The sequence below is a fragment of the Leptonychotes weddellii genome, chromosome 4, assembly GCF_054177405.1.
Source record: "Leptonychotes weddellii isolate Sample4059 chromosome 4, ASM5417740v2, whole genome shotgun sequence".
NCBI lineage: Eukaryota > Metazoa > Chordata > Mammalia > Carnivora > Phocidae > Leptonychotes > Leptonychotes weddellii.
The window spans coordinates 160,257,643-160,274,786 of NC_138372.1; the positions used below are offsets into that span (position 1 = coordinate 160,257,643).

Here is a 17,144-nt window from a genome sequence, read left to right on the forward strand (position 1 = left end):
AGAGCCTTCTTACCTCTCCATTTACTTATTCACTTATGATACATGAAGACAAGTGGATTCCTGTTTTATTGAAGGAGATATAATACTTTAGTATCATCATTTATGTTGATGTGCAAATTGTCCAAGATTTGGCCAGCCCCTTCAAAAAAGTTAGGTAACTTAAAGTCACCCAGTTGGTAAGTGCTGGGACCAGGAATAAAAACTAGGTTTCTCACCACATTGATTTTAAAAACATATTTAGGCTTTTTATAACAACAAAACAAACATTTCATGCCCTTGTGACTATTCAGAATAAAGCATTCTGCATTATCTGCTCTTTAATTTATAGAATAGTTAGGATTTTGTAAGGTGAACAAAGGCTATTGTTTCAAAACACATTATTATTTGTAGGAACTGAATGTGTGCCACCCACTCCCAATTCATAGGTGGAAGCCCTAACCCTCAATGTGATGATGTTTGGAGTTGGGGACTTTGGAAGGTACTTATGACGTCATGAAGGCAGAACCCCCATAATGGGACTGGTGTCATTATGAGCCAAAAAAGAGGGACCAGCACTTACTTGCTCACTCTCCCTCTCCCATGTGAGGATATACCAAAAAGATGACTGTCTGTACATCAGGAAGGCATTCTCACCAGGAACCAGATCTATCAGCATCTTGTTCTTGGACTTCTGGCCTCCAGAACTATGAAAAAATATACATCTGTGGCTTGAGCCACTTCTGTCTAGGGTATTTTGTCATAGCAGCACAAGCTGACTAAGACTATTTTAACAAAATTAACAGTGGCATAATAAAAACAGATTTAAAAAATTAAATTTAGATAATGAAAGAGAACCAGTATTGGCTTATAAAATTCATGAAGAAATGCCATATGCATATTTCTAAAGCGATGACAACAGCTCATGATGTAGCTCTTAGGAGTTTACCAAAATGTTTTCCTGCATGTGGTCTTATTTTAGAAGGATAGAAATTGACAACATTTGTATATTTTCTTTACAGTTTAGGAATTCTAGGTTTTTATGAAGAAGGTCTCCGTTTCCAATCATATGTCTCCTGTATATGTTGGGAAGGAGTAGTCAGACTATAATGATTAGAAATAGGAGGGAGACAATATATTGGTGACTTCTTCAGCATTATCCTTTTCTGTTACCATTTACAAATGAAATCCAACCTGCACTCACTAAAAGTTAAATTGCTATTTTGGGCAACTGGATCAGAGTGAACTATCCCATGGGAAGCTGGGAGACACTGGACCTCATTACAGGAGATTACAAGAGGACTCTGTGTGTTTGCTGCTGGCTCTGGTTTCCAGCTCACTAGGTTGGCAGAGTCTTCATGTCCCACATATCTGTATGCTCAGCTCCTGTTGGTGGTCAAAAGTGTCAGATTTCTTCTTCGGTGACAGCATGGGCAATTGAAGACTTTGGTCTGTGGTTACCACTCTGAGGTCTTACTAAAAGACAAAAATGGATAAAGCACAATCTGGAATCACACAAGCCTTGGTTCAAATCCAGGCTCTGTCACTTCCTATCCTGATGTCTTGGGTGAGTTATGTCATCAGTCTGAGTCTTATTTTTCTCACTGCCATTTGAAAACGTGGACGACGGGATGCCTGGGTGGTTCAGTAGATTAAGTGTCTGCCTTCAGCCCAGGTCATGATCCTAGAATCCTGGGATCGAGTCCCACATCGGGCTCCTTGCTCAGCGGGGAAGCTGCTTCTCCCTCTGCCTGCCACTCCCTCTGCTTGTGCCCTCTCTCTCTCTCTCTCTGACAAATAAATAAAATCTTTATTTAAAAAAAGAAAGAAAATGTGGACAATACAGGAAGTAGTTATATTGTACATGGAATGTGAAATGATTCATACATACGCGATGCTAGATAACCAAGATAGAGTTTCCTCCAGACCTCCAAGTATGTGAAATTTCTGGGAAGCCAAGCTGTACATTATGGCACACTAAAATATCTAGGATTAAGATTATATAAGTAGTAAAATGGTTTAAGAATCCAGAGAAAGAAGGGGCACCTGGGTGACTCAGTCAGTTAAGTGTCTGACCTCGGTTCCGGTCATGATCTCAGGGTCCTGGGATTGAGCCCTGTGTCTGGCTCTATGCTCAGCAGGGAGTCTGTTTTGTCCCTTTCCCTCTCCCTCTGCTGCTCCCTCTTTCTCTCTCTCTCTCAAATAAATAAATAAATAAATAAATAAATAAATAAATAAATAAATAAATAAATAAATGAAATCTTGAAAAAAAAGCCAGAATCCAGAGAAAGAAGGCCTGGGTTGACAAGAGAATGTTTCCCAAAGGTGAGAGTAGCTCGCATAAGCCTTCTGGCTGGGTGGGGCTTGGGTGACTGCTGAATAAAGGATGGGAAAAGCAGTGGAACATTCCAGGTGTTTTCAGATTCATTTAAATGGCAATTAAACAACCATTTGACTGTCTACTAAGTGACAAGAATTATGTTGACACTTTAAATATGAAATTAAATAAGACAAGCTTTGTTAGTTTCCTAGGCTGCCATAACAAAGTACCAGAAACCAGGTGGCTTAAAAAGAAATTTATTCTCTCACAGCTCTGGAGGCTGGAAGCCTGAAATCAAGACGTCCACAAGGCTTTTTCTCTCTGGAGGTGTTAGGGGAGAATGCTTCCTTGCCTCTTCCTAGCTTCTGGTGGTTGTTGGCAATCTTTGGTATTCCTTGGCTTACGACTGCATCTCTCCAATCTCTGCCTCCTTTATCACATGACCATTGTCACTTCTCCCTGTGTGTCTCCTCCTCTTGTAAGGACACTAGCTGTATTGGATTTATATACTGGATTTATACCTGCTTATCTTAACTCATCTTAATTGCATTTGTGAAAACCCTACTTCCAAATAAGGTCATCTTCACAGGTACCAGTGTTAGGACTTCAACATATCTTTTGGGGGGACACGATTCAATGCATAGTAAGCAGACTCTGCTTTAGGAGTTCATAGTGGGAGAAAAAGACATGGAAAAAAAGACATAAGTCCAATATCATTTGAAATATGCTATGTTAGAGATTTGTTCAGGGTGGTATGAAATGATATGAGTGTTTGATAAGACTGCAGTTGGAGGGGATTGTCAGAGAGACTTTCCATTATCAGGGAGTACTGAATTCTGAGAAGGAGTGGAGTCTCAGATGAAGAAGTGGAGAAAGTGAAAGGAACGGTAGCAATAAAGTTAAGGAGGCATGGAATACTTTGTGTGTGGAAAAACTATAAGTAAAAGTTCAATATTGATAGACTAGTGGGGGGTCAGAGAAAGGAGAGAAGATAAAGCTGGGGATCTAGGTTGAGCTAGAACATAGAGGGCCTTGGCTTATGTTAGGAAGTTTAGGCTTTCATTTGGTGTTCCATCACTCCTTTACTGAGCACCAGCTAGAATAGTGCATACCACAGTGTGGTCCGGTTATTGGTTGAGGTTAATGGCGTATAATTGCTCTAATGTCAATAACTGCAGCAGACAAGCTCATAAATTCACAGTACCGTGCGTGAACAATATAAGTGAAAAACAAAATATTACCAAACTGCAAATGTATTGGAGTCATGGCTTCTAAATTGAACTCCTAACTCATGCAAACATGTCAAGGTATTCTGGAAAATTCATGGTGGAGATTCTGATTCTTGGATACTCCTTGACATGGGAGACCAGGGGGGAAAAAAAAGGATTTGTAGCATCATAAATCTTCATGTCATTCACACTTGTAACTATTTTAAGTTACAAGCTGTAACAGGTCAGCAATTTTTATTAGCAGTAATTATACTGTTTAAAATGAGACCGATATGACAGTCTCTGTCATTTCAACAAATGAATTCCCAGAAGTGTTTCCGGAACTATACATAAGAATATGTAGACTTTATTTCTTCCTCTGGCCCAGGACTCTTTCCTCACAGGGACAAGGAAGCATTCCAGAGATGGTCCAATTACTAGCATTTCATACAAGTCTTCCTCTAAACAAAACTCACTGTCCCTTTGCTACCAACAGCTGGCTTCCTGAAGCATATCAATTGCAAATAGAGGAGGGCCCTAAGGACTATGAGGCCCATGAGTAGTTACTGAGCAAACCAGGCTATTTGAAGTGCATTCCTTTCTTCTGAGCTTGCTGTTAGGAAAGGGTAACTCTGCTTTCCTATAGTAGACCCTCTGGCCCCTATGAAGGCTTGAGTAGGGGCCTGTGAAGGGCCTGGAGCAAAGAAAAGACTAGTGGGTACTTGAAGTGCTGAAGTCCATGTCCCCAAACACTACTTAGAAAGGGCCTTATTTTTGGCCTCATGCCCTTCTCCAGTTTCATTTCCACTGAAGAGTAGCCTGAACTCTGTGACCTTTTCCATCAACGCTTGCGGCTAAAATTAAAATCGCCGAGTCCTGGTGAAGAGTGAGCCCAAGGCCTTTCCAAATACCCACTCAGCCATCCTGATGAGCATCCCCTACCAAGAAGGGAAGGAGAGAGGAATTCCCTTATATAGGTTGTGCATCTGGAAGGGAAACAAAGGAAGTTTGTACAAACTCCAGTAGAAGATGCAGGATCCAAAAATGAGTAAGCTCTGTACTCAAGGAGCTTAAACTCCAGTGAGAGGTCCAAGACTCACATAATGGTTCCCATTATGAAGCATTCTATTACAAAGTGATTTAAAGAAGTGATTAAAGATAGTAATAATAATAGTAGCTACTGTTCACATAACTCAGTTTCCCAACTTTTTTTAGGTACATTGTCTTAGTTGATCTTCACGGCATCTCAATGCTTTGTAAAATAGCACAGCCCATTATTTTCCTATTTGAAAGTTGGGGAAACCGAAACCTAGATAGACAAAATGTACTGGTGTCTAGAAAGTGTCTAGAAGCAATATAAATCTCTTCATTTCTAAACACTATGATATCATCCCCCCCAAAAAAATTCTCTTCTAGGATGGAGAAGGAAGAGTTGAATTCTGACTAGTAATATGCAGTGGTAATTTGGTACTGACTACAAGTAAATCCAGTGGCCTGGATTACAAAATAATATTTTTATGATTTGCCTTTATTCTTCCATCTACACTGTAGGCAGAATATTAAGTAACACAAGATACATTTTCCAAATGGTTGGGAAGTTAAATCTTTTTCTCCATATACATGTTTACTTATGATTCTTTCTAGTCATCTCTTTCTCAAATGCTTTTCCATTCCCTTTACTCATTGCTTATACAATTCAAGATAAGTTTGATATAAGATATTGGGGATCTCCTTTTATGCAGTCAAGAAGCTGAGCCAAGGGTGCCTGGGTGGCTCAGTTGGTTAAGCAACTGCTTTCGGCTCAGGTCATGATCCTGGAGTCCCTGGATCGAGTCCCGCATCGGGCTCCCTGCTCAGCGGGGAGCCTGCTTCTCCCTCTGACCCTCCCCCCTCTCATGTGCTCTCTCTCTCTCATTCTCTCTGTCTCAAATAAATAAATAAAATCTTAAAAAAAAAAAAAAAAAAAGAGGCTGAGCCAAAGAAAAGAGAACCCCTTGCTTGGGCAGATTCCAGAATGTTGAAGTAAACATGAAATTCCAAGATGGAAGTAGTCTTTTTAAGATGCTCTTACCCATAATCAAGTGCTATGACTAACTTCCTGGAAATACCTATGAACTCTTGTAGAGAGAGCCAGAGACATTTTGTGTCATTGTTTAACAGGACTGAAAATGCCCTTTAGCTCAGCCACAGGTAAAGAGTAAATCCATCATCAACAATATAGGCCAAGAAACCCCATCAGTTCCTCAGTAAGAGGATGTTTGATTTATCAGTTAAATCTACCTCTCCATAATAAGTATGTATTACATAATTAGAGATCATTAATTATTTGTTGAAGAAATGAATGTCAAGGAGTAAGTACTTTGTTTAATGCTATTTTAACTGTCCACAAACATGAGCAATGAGTCATAGAGTAAGTGGAAATGCCATCTGTGATGCTTCTAATATCTGACTTGCATTAGGAAACAAGTGTGACGTAGGGGACAGAGGGCAAGATGGGTAATGGAAGGCACAAGTTCAAGCCTGACTCGACCACTGACCTTAACAAAATATCTTATCTTGTCTGGGCCTTGGTTTCTGGTACCAGTGTGGAAGCAGAGAGAAAGGAAACAATTTTCTGGAGTACTCCTATTATATGGCAAGCATTGGATCATACTTTATCTCATTTAATCTCCTCTGCAAACCACCATGAAGGAATTATTGACCCCATATATACTCATAAGGAAACTAGGACCGAATGGATTCAGTAACTTCTCCAAGTTATTACTAGTGAAGGTAGAGATGACTTTGAACTCTGGTCTTTCTGACTAATGGCTCTTTCTATGGCAGTATGCTCTTAAATTTAAGAATGAAATATTCTCTTAAAAGAATGAAAAATTTTCCAGTCTTAGAATGAGGTGGGAACCAGAAATAAAAAGGACAAAATTGTGTCCATGCCCTTGAGTTCTTTTTGCTAAAAGGACAGTTTTCAGGAGAAGGTAGAGGGAGAAGGATGTTACATTTGTAAAATGAATGCCCAACCCTCTCTACAATTAAACCAGAAAGTGTATTTTTCAATAAAGTCTGTTTTTCCTCATTATAAAAATAATAGGTGTTTATTATAGGATCCTTAGGGGAAAATAAGCAAAAAGAACAGAATAAGACACTCCCATATTATCCACATTTTGATATTTATCATTCTGTTTGTGGAGTTAGTAAATTTTTCTAGCCCTCAATATGTATCTTTTCACTATGAGATCTCATTTATTTGGACTGCAGTGATTCAAAATTGCTGATAAGCTAGAGACAGGCTAGACTGCACATAGCATATAACAGAAATGGAATAAATATTTGTTGAATAAATGAATGAATGCATGCCCATTCATTCAAACCAATGGGCATAGTAGGTTGAATGCCCATTGGTTCAAAGCCTATCCTAAACCACAGAATACATAAAAATAAGATTAAGAATAAGGTTCCTGACTACAAAGAACTTGAATTTTAAAAACTTTAGTAGGAAACAGAATATAAAACAAGCTACAAAAAAAGATTTAAACACACCGTAGTGGGGTAAAAAAGTAATTATACACTCTTAGAAATGTTTATACTGCTCAATACCGTGAATATGAAAGACGTAGGCATTTGGATGTGAGTTCAGTGAATCTATTACAATTAACCCTTCGATTCTACTACAGAGATGACTGAGATGACTTGGTGTTTATCTGGTTAAAGACGGTCTTCTGAGAATGAGAAACAAGTGCAGACGTTCTACAGTCTCTATGAGTCTCTCTGTATTAACACTCTCAGGCAATTTTGGTCTCCTTGTTCTGGTGCTCCCTCTCCTCGGCCATTAAATGAAATATTTGAAGGGCACAGGATGGTTCAAGAACATTAGCTTTGAAGCTGGAAGCCTCCTCTTTCTCCAATTCTAGCTTCGCTGCTCACTGCATCATGAGGCAAGACACATAAGTAAAATTTAGGTAGGCTAGACTGGACCATTGCTTCCCAAATTTCAGACATTTAAGCATCATATTCATAATTTTGCCAAACTTGTGTGTCACTCAGGCACCAATTCTGCAGTCTCTCTGTGTCTGATTATCATGGCAGTGGCTAGCTTGCTCTTCAAAGCTAATATCTGTACAATCACTGGTTAATGCTTCAGTCATATTTTTCTATTAGATGTTAAGATATACTGTATCCACAATCATTAAATTGGAATGTGTATATGTGATTACTAAAATCACTTTGCTTATTACCAGGTATTTACATGATCACACTTTTGGATATGGAGGGAAAGATAAAACAGTTAAGAACCACTTCAGGATCAAAAATCTATGCCTACATGATCATTAGTGATGATTACTTAAAACCTTCTAAGATTTTAACATTTCTTTATGCTTAATCAGGTTGTTATTATTACTTTTAGTATCGTAGAAGAAAAAATGAGAAACCAGATATATTTATATATGTATGTATATAATCTCTCTATACACAATCTAGCAGCTCTCTATCTACCAGTCCAGATCTTGATCTTTACGTCTCTTGCCGCTTGCTCTTTTCTTAGAATACAAAGCAGATTGTGCCACTCACCTCCTTGAAAACCTTCATGATGCCTCAGAACCTGCCAAGCTCCATGTGGCCATCTTAGCAGTCTTTGAGGTCTTTCAAAGTTTGGCCTTTTGAACATAGACCTATTTTCCACCCTCATATTTATTAAACTCCTTAAGGGAAAGGTTGACTCAGAGTTCCCTGACTATATCTTACCCTGCCAGCCTTTTGCCTTTGTTTGTGACATTCTCTGTCTACTTCACCATGTGAAATCCCACTCATCCTTAAAGGAGTGCCCATGTTGGGGCTGGGGGTGAATCTTTGTTGTGTATGGTATATCCACCCTTGCTCATTGTTACTTTTTTTCTCAAGTAATTTTTATTTAGACAGTAACTTGAGATTCAAAGGTTAATATTTAATATACAAGGGATAGTTGGGATGTTGCAAAAGCAGTTTGTCTCTTGGTTCTATCACTCTGTAGCTGGGTAGCCTTGAACATGTCTTGTACCCTCTCAAAAATACATCTTCCTAATTTGTAAAATAAGGAAAAGTATCAAATTAGGTTTCAATTCTTCCACAGGTCTTCCATGACCCCTGTATACTGGAATACTTGGCTGTCTATGTGGTCTCATAGTAATGGAAGCCGCTCTAGTGACATTACCTGTTTTCTTGTTTGTCGCCCTCACTAGATTGTAAGTTTCTTGAAGGCAAAGAAATATATCATGTTTGTTGTTGCTCCTCTAGTGCCTAGCAGTGTATAGTACTCCCTAAAAATATGTGTAGGCTAAATGAATGAGTTAATTGGATTGTCTATTTCAAAGAACTGGGATGATTAGGGACACTTGGCTGGCTCAGCCAGTAGAGTATGTGACTCTTGATCTCAGGGTCGTGAGTTCAAGCCCCATGTTGGGCGTGAAGCCTACTTAAAAAATTTTTTTAAATAAGAAAAAACAACAAACAAAGAATTGGGATGATTAGACAACAGATGATATAGGTACAGACTACTATTAAAGGCATCTAATAGATGTTAGTTAAGAAAGAAGTTTTGAAATATGAAATGTGGTAAATGTGAGACGGGGTGATGGAAAGAAATGGAAACCAAAGATAAAAGCCTTCCCCAAAAGTTAACATTGAATTATTCATTTTTTATGAAATTATAATAACCTCAAGTTCCAATGACTCATGGGGAGAATCATATAGTATAATAAATTGCATCTGAAGAAGGAAAGCAGTCTTCAAGTATTCTTCAGCATGAAGAAAAATGGTATATTTAATTAGCATATCTAGAACTACTCATTTAGTGCCAAACCATGAGTAAAAAAGGATAACAGAACATAATCTGACTGATGTAGTATCTTCTTACTAGGGAAAAAAAAATGGCATATTGGTTTCTACTTTGCTCTCTATTCTCTATACATAAACATACACACAGACACACATACATTCCTCTATCCATTGTCATTTACTGAGCATGACTGACAGTGGAATTAAGAAAATAATATGCTGTGTGTGCATGTGCACATGCGTGTACATACTGCTCAACACAAATTTACCCTTCTTGGGATCACTGTAATCCCTCTCCTATCTCAATGGTTCTGGAGGGAATCCACATTTTTCTGAAAATTGGACCACGTAACTTAAGTTTAGGCCAATTAGTATATACTTCCTTCTTCTGGCCTCATAGATTGAAAGCACAACCCAATTAAAATCGATCATAAGAGGTGATATTTTTTCCTGAGAATCCTGGATGTGAGCCTAGAAGTTATTGGAATTTATTTTATATGTATGAAGAAAGAGCCATCAGAAAAATACATGTGATAGAGGGCAAGTGGAGGTGGGAACTGGAGAGAAAAAATCTGGAATCTAATTTTGATTACACTGTAAGGAAATTTATAACCAGCGCTACCTGAAGCCATTTATATATCTGGACTTTTCAGTTAAATATGTGTTTGGGGTTTTTTTGTTTGTTTTTTTTTAAGGGAATTTGAGTCACTTTGTAAGTGCTTCCAACCAAAAGGTACAAAGACAACTACAACACTAGTCTTTATTATGAGGTGCTTATAGGTTAGAAGGGAAATCAGATTTGTAATTTTTTTAAAAGATTTTATTTATTTATTTATTTATTTATTTATTTGATGGAGAGAGAGACAGTGAGAGAGGGAACACAAGCAGGGGGAGTGGGAGAGGGAGAAGCAGGCTTCCTGCTGAGCAGGGAGCCCGATGGAGGGCTCGATCCCAGGACCCTGGGATCATGACCTGAGCCGAAGGCAGACGCTTAACGACTGAGCCACCCAGGCGCCTCCAGGAAATCAGATTTGTAAACAGATAACTTGCAACTGAGTATGGTAAGTGTCATTTTAGAGAAATGTATAAAATACATTTTTAGAAGGCAAGGCACATATATAGGCAAACCTCAGAGACGTTGTGAGGTTGGTTCCAGACCACCTCAATAAAGCAAGTATCCCAATAAAGCAAGTCAAATGAATTTTTTGGTTACTCAGTGCGTATAAAGTTATATTTACATTATACTAGTCTATTAAGTATGCAATAGCATTATGTCTACAAAAAAACAATGTACATACCTTAATTTAAAAATACTTTATAAAGGTTAAAAAAGTCTAACCACCATCTGAGCTTTGAGTGATTTGTTATCACTGATCACAGATCTCCATAACAAATAGTGATGAAAAAGTTTGACATATTGAGAGAATTACCAATTATGATACCAGGACACAAAATGAGCAAATGCTGTTGGAAAAATGGCACCAGTAGACTTGCTCATCACAGAGTTGCCACAAACCTCCAATTCGTAAAAAAAAAAAAACTCAACATCTGCGCAGCACAAAAAAGTGAAGCATAGTGAAACGAGGTATGCTTGTATACATGTGATTTAGGAGGAGTCATAGAGGATGACAAAGGAGAAAAGATGCTCAGTCTCTCTTTTTTTTAAGATTTATTTATTTATTTTAGAGAGAGAGAGAGCAGCAAGCAGGGGGAGCAGAGGGAGAGGGAGAGAATCCCAAGCAGACTCCCCGCTGAGCACTGGCCTGTTATGGGGCTCTATCTCATGACCCTGAGATCATGACCTGAGCAGAAACCAAGAGTCGGTCGCCCAACCAATTGAGCCACCCAGGCGCCCCTCTCAATCTGTCTTTTGAAGAATGAGTGGTTTGTTGAATCAGGTAAGAGGGGAGAAGTTATTTCAAATAGAAGGACGAGTATGATGGAGATGCGAAGGGGCCTTACGTATGTCCTGTGGCCGGATGGTGAACTAGTTTTAAAGCGGAGATTGAAGGAATCGTTAGTGTCCGATCTTAAAAGCCTTGCGTGGCATGGTCAGGTGTCTGGACAGTCTGAGTGTGAGGGGGAACCACGGAAGAAATCTGAAAAGTGGAGTGATTTGAATGCCTCTGCCCTTCCTAAATTCACTTTGGGGAGGTTAGATTTGGAACCAGGGAAGAGAAATAGACACTTTTGCAGGAACCTAAAGAAGAAACAAGATTACAGGGAGGTTATAGGAGTGAAAAGTAGGAGGAAATCTAAGTTCATGAATTTTAACTTTCTATTTGAATATCATTAACCTCTTTTGTACTCGCTGAATCTTCTTGGGATGTAGTAATGTTTATGACTAAGACTTTAGAGGCAGAATTCAGCTCTGTCACTTCCTAGCTGAATGGTCTTTGGCAATTCGACTCTCTGTAGCACTTTTCCTCATCTGAAAAAATGGGGGTGATATTGATATCCACCTCATGGTGTTGCCATGATAAATAAATCAACACAGGTGAAGGGCTTAGAATAATACATAGCACATGGAAATTATTCAAAAAAATATGAGCCACTATTATTTTGCTCTGCATTCACTATCATATCCATTTACAACATATCATCAATGGCCACCACTCTGATTTTTACAGACAGAAAAATTGAAGCTCAGAGAAGTCATGTGATTAGCCACATCTAGGAATGTACTAGGATGTGAATCAGTCATTTGTTTGCCTCTAAAACCAGTGTTTTAATCTTTGATATACTATCTTCTCTCTGTCTTGAGTAATGATTTCCCTGTGACTCCAAAAGAATTTCCTCTACTTCGCTTAGAATAACTGCATCCTTCATAAAGCCACTCTCAGGTAGCCCATTTTTTTTCTCATTTTTTTTGCCATGATTCTGTGGGACACACCACAAGGACATCATGGGGTCCTTGATAGCCTAGCTTCTGAGTCAGATTTTCAGTTTATATTCAAGAAGGTGATTGCAAAGATGTTTTACTGAGAAACAGAGATGTTAAAAGTAGCCCGGGTGCTGGGGATTTATAAGATTGAGGGCAGTATCCTGGTAGAGCTGGTGGTTTCATTGTTGGTTTTGTTGCTGTTGATAAAGGTGACGCTTTGGTTATCCATCAGTTATTGATAATTGCCCCTTTCTCTACTTGACCGAATTGCAAAGTGAAAAACACAGTGCTGGGAGCACCCAAGTGAGGTGCTAAAACCAAATCAGAAGACCAAACCAGACTGGTGAGTTTGTGCCCTGTCCTGCCTGCTCTGGAATGTCCTACCTGAAGCCCAAGGCACTGTCAGAGGACAGTGGGTCTGAAGGTGGTGAAGGCTCCGGGCTCCCAGAACTCTGTTCCCCTCAGAGTTTTAGTTCCTTCACCTCAATTCATAAAAAGTTAAGGTTTACATCCCCCCGCATCACATCGAACTTTGGCCAAATTAGGTCCCTAATAAATATCCCTAAAGTAAGATCATAAAGAATAAGCAAAGATGATGGTTCAGGAGTTTCTGCTTGGGGTGATGAAAACATTTCAGAAAGAGTTACTGACGGTGGTGACTCACCAGTGTGAATGAAATTAGTGCCACCAAATGGTACCCTTGAAAAATGTTAAAATGGCAAAGTTTATACAATTTTTAAAAAGAATAAGTGAAAAGCAAGCAAATGAGGGAGTGAATGAATGCAAGGATAAGTGGGATGAGGAACAGATGAACAAACACGTAAATGAACAAGTGAACACATGACTGAATTTCCCATGTGTTTTCAGAGATTAAGTAGTTTCCATAGAATGCCAAGTGCAAGTCTCGGTCTCACACAGCATGGGACTCTGGCATGCTAAAAGGAAAAGAATAAACGACATTGTTTTATTTAGAGGAACAGCTGTTGATCATGAGCTGTAAATTTTTTCCTAATGTAATGGCCACTGAGCGGAAGCCCTAATACGTCACAGGATTAAGTGGTGCCAAAAATGGCTGTAAGCCTCTCGGGGCCTCATGTGGCCAGCCTGCCACACAGCGCCGCTCAAATGTTCACAGGCATAGCCAGTCTGCTCTCAAATTGGAAACTGTGGTAGGCTGGACTATATGGATTTTAAAAAAAAAAAAAAGGAGAGAGAGAGAAACCTGCCGAAGTAACATTTCCTCTTAAGAAAAAGGCTTTCTCCAATAAAGACGCAAAAGGCAAGGCTATAAACTGAAGAGATTAAAATAAATGACAACTGGTTCTCATAATAATCATTTAAAAAATATCAGGTAATTTAGATTTGTGCTGTGTCATCCCTTCACTCTCTGGAGCTTAGGTGGGACAATAAGGTCTCAGGGAGAAGGTTTGGTATTTTGTCAGAAATACCCAGGTCACCAGCAACATCTGAGAGGTAGTCAGGTTTCCATGTCGGAGGGTTGAGAGGAAAGGGTTAATGTATCTCCTTGGCATTATAGGGACATTGTGCCCTGAGTAGGGCTCTAATCTGCTTCCATTTTCATTAGAGACCTTTCCTTAAGTATGAAGCCTGGGAGGGGCAGCATGATCCGGGGGAAAGAACAGGGAATTTGGAGTTAGGAGTTCGACTGGAGGCTAGGGCAGCATTGGGCTGTCAGATTTGTTAGATTTCTAAACCTGTTTTCTCTTTTGCAATATGATTGGGAAAATCCTTACCTTTTAGAGAGTATGTACAGTGAACACTGACCATAGTGCGTAGTAGACATAATAAATATCCTATGGTGTTAATTGAAAAACAACAGTGGTCAAGAATTTGCAAAACTGAGTTTTAGTGACAATTGCTTCATTGACTTTCCATGTGACGCTGAGAAATTCACTTCACCAGTGTAGGTCTGTCTCTTTGGGTGAATGGATGAGACCAGATAAGTTTTGGAGTCCTCCTTAGTGCTGACATTGTATGTATGTATGTATGTATTTTGAGAGTGCACACGCATGAGTGGAGGGCGGGAAGGGAAGGAGGACAGAGGGGAAGGGAGAGACAGAATCTCAAGCAGACTCCCCACTGAGCACAGAGCCCAACATAGGGCTCAATCTCACGACCCTAAGATCATGACCTGAGAAGAAATCAAGAGTCGGACACTTAACTGACTGAGCCACCCAGGCACCCCACATTTTAAAAATCTATTTTTAGTCAAGGTCAAGGATTCAGAGTGGCCTTTCAGTTCCCTGGATTTGGTAGTTGACTGAGGTGTTATTGCACCAGCAAGGAAAAGGACCTTAACACTTTTACAGGTGACCAGAATCTCCTCAATGTATACTAAAAGCATATTCCAAGGGGAAAGTACATTTCTTCTGTGTATTCTGTTCTTAAATCTAATCCCCAAATAATTTAAGGTTGACTGGAATGATGTCCTGGTGACCCTGGCCATCAGACCCTGGGGTGGGAATCTATAGTAATCAAAAAGAGAAGCCAGGATAGCCCACAGACACTGAATGGGTAAAGAAAATAGTAAGGCAACCACCTCAACATCCACACAACCCCACAAATACCTGAGTCATCTTGATTCCATCTCTTTTACTCCAATCCACTAAATTCAATCACTCCACAAATTCTGTTGGATTTAATTTCTAGATGTCATAAGAATCCATCAGTTCTCTCAAATTCCCATTACTGAAATCCAAGTCTTGGACTACTTCAGCAAGTTCTAACTGGACTTGCAGCCTCTGGTCTTCACCCTCGACGAGCCATTCTCCAACCTGTTACACTCCAGGAAAACCTTCGATGGTTTCCACTAGAGCTTAAGGCACAATTCAAAGTCATTTACTGAGGACACTCGTGAGATACACACTTTCTGGCCTCTGTTTACCTCCTGTGTCACATCTCCAACAGCTCACTTCATCCCATAATTAGCTCTACCAACCCCATGCTCCCTTCTGGTCCTCCAACCTGCCGTAATCTGACTTATTCCCCGCTCTTCACAAACCTGCTCTCCCCAGCATGGAATACTTTTCCTCCTTCTCTGCTCTCCTCCTCAACTTCCAACTTCTGCCACAATAATTCCCTCTGCTTTTCCTGATCTCAGCTTAGGCGTTGCGATTTGCAAGAACCCATTTCTTTCCCCCACTCAGCCCCTTCTCCACCTTCAAATTAGATTACAGGATCCTAATGCTTTCGTCTCACCTCTGTAATCTGTCCTCATTTTATTGTACTTTGTGGCCATTATCTGTTCAGTTGCCTGTCTCTATTTGCTAAATTGTGAACCCAGTGAAAGCAGGGATTCGGATGGTTTTATTCATTATAAGGTCTCTTGGTGCAAAGCATAATAAATGAAGCATATATGCATACTTGCATGCATAACTGAATAATCCACAAGACTGAATCTTGTATATAGTTCTTACTATTTCTTTGACCTTGGGCAAATCACTGAAAATCTTGGAACCTCGCTATTCTCAACAGAACAACAAATACAAATTCTATGGATTCTTGGCTCCTTGATTGAAAGGATTCTGTGAGATCAGGCATGGGGACTATGAAAACAATGACATGTGATATAAACAAGCTGGGACTGATTATTGTTATTTACTATTTATTTCCTCTTCTGAGGCATCACAGCTTTAGTACCAAGAGAAATAGGAGGATAGGGCCCCGAAATTCTTTGCAATCTAGTTCTGGGGAAATAACTTGCTTGCTGACTGCTAAAAAAACAATTTCCCTGAATTTGACTTTGATTTCTGTCAGTCCTATTAGATTGTACCTTCCGAGAAGAGCCATTTGTTTTTGAAAACAAGTTGTACTCTGTGTTCTGCTGTTAGTTAACTCACCAGCACCATCTGCCCGGCTGTTATGCCCAGTTTGAATAAGAAGGAAAAGGATTCTTTCTGTCTGCACATCCTGAAGAAAATACAGACTCCAAGAAAAGTCAAGGAGGTGGAGGAGATCTGTGGCCAGTTGATTGGGTGATTTTGGTCTCAGGTCCCATTTTGACAAGTCAGTATTAGGATGAGAGTTGGCCTATAGCCAAGGGTGAGTCAAGTTCTCAGACTCTGGACTCTGTGCTGCCTAGATTTTCATGCCATCCTAGGGAAACATGCTGAAGAGGTGACGACTTTGTTTGGCTATTAGAAGAATCCTTTAGATTCCAAGGAAAAAGCAACATGCCCGGTATCACAACTGTTAAATTTGTTGGGACTAGAAGATGTGTCAAATTTGGCACATCTGTCCCTGGGTATCTATGCATCAATCAGAAATTTACCTCTATAATCTTTGAGGAGAGAGAGAGAGAAAAAAAAAACAGAGAGAGAGTGTGTGTGTGAGAGAGAGACACAGAGAGAGACAGAGAGAGAGTGTGTGTGTGTGTGTGTGTGTGAATTTGTTCTGGGTGTGTGTACTAAGTCTGTGTGTCTGTGCAGTGGATGATGCCGAATGGAAGGAGTGGACAATGAGTTAGAATACACGCGTGGAGTTACAAACTAATAAGGCAGAGTGATTCCAAGTATTCCTAAACCAGACTCTGGTTGAAGCACTATTCTTTAGTTGCCAAAAAAGGATTTATTTCTTGGAAACTAGCAATGCAATAAAGCCGACCCTCAATTTCCTATAATAACAACAAGCTTCAAGTTTGGCATCCATATCACCAGGGACAAATTGTGCCAAGCAAGCAAAGGAGTCAGAACCAGCACCCACAAAGGCTGTTCTCAATTCAGCAAAAGATGTTCTTCTAAAGTGACTGAGCTCTTAGCTCCCGGCTTCCAGCCTGCCCACCCACTGAGCTGCTCTGCATCCTCCTACTGGCTCCTTCCTTCTCACTCTCTGCTGGGGCCAAGAAGAAGGCAACTGGTTCTCATAGAGACTCCTAGGGAAGTCAGCTCCTCTGCCAGGTTAATTTTCATGTTTACTGAGGATATGCCTT

The 17,144-nt window shown here is 39.8% G+C and overlaps 1 long non-coding RNA gene across 1 annotated transcript; it reads right to left on the bottom strand.

Annotated features, from left to right (window-relative positions):
• Positions 1-201: 201 nt before the first annotated feature.
• LOC145721159 (uncharacterized) lies at positions 202-16,109 on the bottom strand. The gene is made up of 3 exons (XR_014144624.1): positions 14,785-16,109; positions 1,317-1,452; positions 202-683 (listed from the first exon to the last, which is right to left on the bottom strand). It is a non-coding gene; the product is annotated as an uncharacterized LOC145721159 (long non-coding RNA).
• Between the last annotated feature and the right edge of the window lie 1,035 nt (positions 16,110-17,144).